Genomic DNA, 4745 nt, shown 5'->3' with positions numbered 1-4745 from the left:
GCCGCGTTTCTAGCAGCATTTAGTCGGTTTGTCTCCAGACGAGGATGCCCGAAAAACCTCTACTCCGACAACGGGACGAACTTTGTCGGTGCGTCGAGGGCTCTCCGCTCGGAGTTCAAGGCATTCCTCGTTGATGCGCGCGACCAAACCCTCTCGAAGTACGCCCACCAAACCCTGACATGGCATTTCATACCAGCCGCTGCTCCTCACATGGGCGGGCTGTGGGAAGCGGGAGTCAAGAGTTTCAAAACTCATTTCAAAAAGATCGCATCGGATCATAAATTTACTCTAGAGGAGTTTAGCACCCTCCTGTGCAGGATTGAATCCTGTCTCAACTCCCGACCCCTAAGCCCGTCTTCAAATGACCCGTCCAACCTGGAGCCACTTACCCCCGGGCACTTCCTAGTCGGGGGCCACCTACTAGCGCCACCCGAGATTGACGTCAGCGAGAATCGCGCTTCGCTCGTCAATCGATGGGAAAAACTTAAGGCGTTGCATCAAACCTTCTGCAAGCGGTGGAAAACGGAGTATCTCACCGAACTGCAGAAGCGCGTTAAGTGGAAGCATCCACAATCGAATCTCAAACAGGGGGACTTAGTCGTCATTAAAGAGGACAATCTGCCCCCCAACGAATGGAGACTAGGTCGGATAGCCAACCTCCATTATGGCCCCGATAACCGAGTTCGAGTCGTCGAACTTGATACGGCAAGGGGACAAACCACCAGACCAATCACGAAATTGGTCCTACTGCCACCCTCCAGTGAGGGTGAGGGAGACTTGTAACTCCCAACCGCTCTAACAAACCCCGTAACCCCGCTCTCGTTCACCCCGAACGAGGCCAACCAATCCCCTAACCCAGCTCTCGTTCACCACGAACGAAGCCAACAGAAGCCTAAACCAGATAAACTATCTGTCACCGCATACCCCCCCAAAAAAAAAAAAAAAAAAATCATATCACCACCAGAATATCCAGCGACTCAAAACATTCAAACATCATGCCCCAGGATGATTAAAAACGGTCAGATTCAAAGGTATTTTCGGTTCAAAAGTTAATTTATTTTCGAAAAAAAAAAAAAAATTTATCTTAAATGTGATTATGCTTAAATAATCATTCCTGATTCATATCTCAGACCAAATAAATTCTCCGATGAGATGTAAAACTTTAACACGTAGAATATTCATTAATCAGTCAATCAAGATAATAAGGGAAGATTCAGAAAGCTGAATGGAAAATGACTAAAAAATTGGTGACCATCTAACGTAAACATATTCGATTCGCATACGACTCCAAAAATGATTGAAAACTATATTCAGTTTTCGATCATCGAAGTATTCATATGGTTCAGTGGTTATCTCCTTTGTTCCATCGTACGAGATCCTACTATTTAGTCAGACAGATGCCCGCTCCGACGATTAAAAACGACGCGCTAAAACGCGCGACCACCGTGGTGTGATGATAGCGTGCTCCGCTTACCACACCGAATGCCCTGGGTTCACACCCCAGCAAGCAACCTCGACATTTTAGAAATAAAGTTTTTCAATTAGAAGACAATTTTTCTAAGCGGGGTCGCCCCTCGGCAGTGTTTGGCAAGCGCTCCGGGTGTACTTCTGCCATGAAAAAGCTCTCAGTGAAAATTCATCTGCCCTGCATATGCCGTTCGGAGTCGGTATAAAAGATGTAGGTCCCGTCCGGCCAATTTGTAGGGAAAACCAAGAGGAACACTGACACTCATATTGCCTCATTTTGTGGTCTTTAATAACCAATCCAACTGATAAGTGAAAAAAGATTGCACAATTAAAACTCCCTTTAAGCTTACGGATTGCACAACAAGGTTATTTTTAAACTACCATTCTAAACATGTAAAGAAACGCTTACGAAACGAAAGCTTATTAAGCCCAAGACAACATTGGACATAATCTTAGTAACTCATGGGTCTGGATAACAGCCTCTCTACGCTCCCAAAGGGGATCTGAGACACGCCGTCAACACACTGAAACATTTAAGATCATGGAGTAATACGATGGCATGCTGGTATTACATATATCCTAAAAGTTTGTATATTGCTTCGTAATGTATTAGTCAAAATGCAGCGGTTCCTTAATCCAGAATTCAAATAAAAGTGAATCAATTGACGCTTGATTCCTCGTTAGCCTGGATGTAGACTCTTTACTTGTTATCTGGGTAACTAGTGACTTCCAAACGTGCTGTATTTGAATCCGGCATTGGAGTTGACCCAGAATCAACTAAACCATTTGGACGCGGCTCAATTGGTCACGTACCCAAATGGGCGACATTCGCAATTTTGGCTAACTCAACGTCGCTGTTAGATGCGAATATATTAGGGCAATCACTGCAGTGTGGACAAACAACCCATATTTTCCATAATATCCATAACATGCAGACCTGTCCTCCGACAAAATGTTAACCCCGCACGTACAGCCGAAAAGGCAACCCCTTGTGGCGTCGTAGACAGGATTGCACCTTCACACTTCACATCACGCATACATTCCATAACAGCAACATGTTCATCTGACGAAGGACCGTCTCAATAATCAAGTAATCCGATCCATCCCACATTACATCGGTGGGACCTTGTTAAACCATCATAATTTTTTGGACCACATAACTGGATCATTGCGAGCCTTAACGGGAAGCCACTAGCCACGATGGCAAGCGGTTTGTGTTCATCTGTGTAATTTGTTAAATCACACCATTTTTTTTCGTTGTAAACCAAACCATTTTCGTGCATTTGTTATTATTCTCTTTCTTAGGCAATGTTGAGGGTTGCCAGGCACATGCCCGTACACATACTCTAGCGCTTATGGTGTCATCACAGTCAATCATACCAGTGATGCAGCCTCTTCCCACCACACCACCTATCGCAAATGACAGTCGATTGAGTCCTGCACCAACAGAGTCTATTAAAGGATGCAGACTACCTTGTATGATTGGCTATAACCTCATACCAACGCATGCAAGTGAACAAATTAGATCTGGTTGGGAGTAAAAACTGAAAGGTTAAATAAAGAATGTTGAAAGCTCCCTTTTCCCTCAACCATACCATTTAATAAGCACCCAGAGAACAAAGGGAAACGCCTAAATGTCATTAGGACTAATCTCAATATGACGGATGGCTAACATATGTCCTTTCAAAAAGCCAATAGGAAGGTTTAGCCGGTTGAGATCGTCTAATTTAGACTGAAGGCTTCCCTTTGTTATCTCGGCCGCATAGGGGGGACTAGCACTGCACCGGTTAATTTATTTAATAAATCAGTTTTTTATTCATTGGCCTAAATAGGCGTCGTGTTTTCCTTGCATTAGAACTACATTATTACTACACTTATTTGGAAATCGGCCATATATCATGCATACCACATTTCTAATGTACACCAAATTTCACTCATGCGTGTAAAATGTTTTGTGGCATAAATACCTGTAGAAGATCCGTAGGATATAGAGCGATAATCGGCAGTAATGGCCACATATTGACCTTCCTACAGTTGTCTCGGCAAAGTGTCATCGCACCCCCCTTGTAGCGTACCATATTCCGAATTGGATGCGCTTTCGACGAGGTTGATGGAAGCCCCCTCGGCCATTGCGCAAGTCACCAGCAGTACCACTGGCACCGGCTGCGTATTCAGGACATGCTCCGCAATTCAAGTTGTAAAGTGTTAGCCCATCTAAAACGGATGAAAGGGTTAGGTAAAAACACCACTATATGGGGCTCGAAATCAATTACCAGATTGGCACGCATGTTGTACGCGTACACCAAGTCGGATGGTTAGGGGAGCGACGCTCTAAAGATTTTGGCCGCTACATGAAAGTTAGTAGCTGAGCTTGCGTACTGAAGAGCTGATGGCAACAAGAGTCCAGCAGTTCTCAAACAACGGCGTGACCAACTAGAAAAGTATTTGGAGGAAATACTTGTCCCTTGTTTTTTACACTCAATGGCCGCGCTTCGGCTGAATCCGCTGGTTTGGATGATAGATGCTACAGGACTTAGCAAATAAAGGAGTTCATCTGTCACCACTAAGTGAGCGTCGGTCATTTTTGACCGATCCCCCAGGGAAATTGTAGATATTCCCCAACAGGTACCTTGAAATAGAAATAAAAAGAAGAGAAATCAAATTAGTAAATCGGTAATAAGAATAATCAACATTCTTACCGGAACCACGCTCTGCCAATTCGTCAATTTATTTCCGAGATAGTATGTATCCATGAAGGAGTGTCATTGTGAATGAAATAGTATATATCCATGAATGAGTGCCATTGTGAACGACCCAAACACGGTTGCCACTCGATGACATTTGCTCTTGTCTTTTCTTACACCTTAAACACATTGCGCGCGATCCCAGGGGATAACAAGTCGGATCCGTGGGATTCAAAAAACTCCAGTGTTAGTACCCGAACAAAACTAACGAAATACGAAACACGAAAAATACAGCCTAGTTCATTGAAAACAAACGAGTCAGTTTGTATTTCGATAGGTTTCTTCTGACAAATAAAACAGCCTAGTTCATTGAAAACAAACGAGTCAGTTCGTATTTTCGATAGGTTTCTTCTGACAAATAAACACTTTCTTTTAGTTTGGAAATTTGGTGCATTAGAACACTATCAAAGTCATCCTTCTTGTGAAGAGGGTGAACCACTCGGGACCGAAATAATTTTCGCGTGTTCGTTGCATTGTTCTTCCTGATTCAAAATGTTAATGCAAAAATAAAAAGTAAAACTTACACAAAAACAG

At 43.5% G+C, this 4745-nt stretch overlaps 1 long non-coding RNA gene and 1 pseudogene across 1 annotated transcript; both read right to left on the bottom strand.

Annotated features, from left to right (window-relative positions):
• Nucleotides 1–2076: 2076 nt before the first annotated feature.
• On the bottom strand, nucleotides 2077–2750 carry LOC137239813 (cytosolic Fe-S cluster assembly factor Nubp2 homolog; annotated as a pseudogene).
• A 568-nt stretch (nucleotides 2751–3318) lies between these two features.
• On the bottom strand, nucleotides 3319–4276 carry LOC137241099 (uncharacterized). Its single transcript, XR_010949908.1, has 3 exons — nucleotides 4167–4276; nucleotides 3741–4096; nucleotides 3319–3681 (listed from the first exon to the last, which is right to left on the bottom strand). It is a non-coding gene; the product is annotated as an uncharacterized lncRNA (long non-coding RNA).
• Between the last annotated feature and the right edge of the window lie 469 nt (nucleotides 4277–4745).

Source organism: Eurosta solidaginis, chromosome 1, assembly GCF_040869045.1.
Source record: "Eurosta solidaginis isolate ZX-2024a chromosome 1, ASM4086904v1, whole genome shotgun sequence".
Lineage (NCBI taxonomy): Eukaryota > Metazoa > Arthropoda > Insecta > Diptera > Tephritidae > Eurosta > Eurosta solidaginis.
The sequence above is the reverse complement of the archived record's forward strand: the minus strand, read 5'-3'. Positions and strand labels throughout refer to the sequence as shown.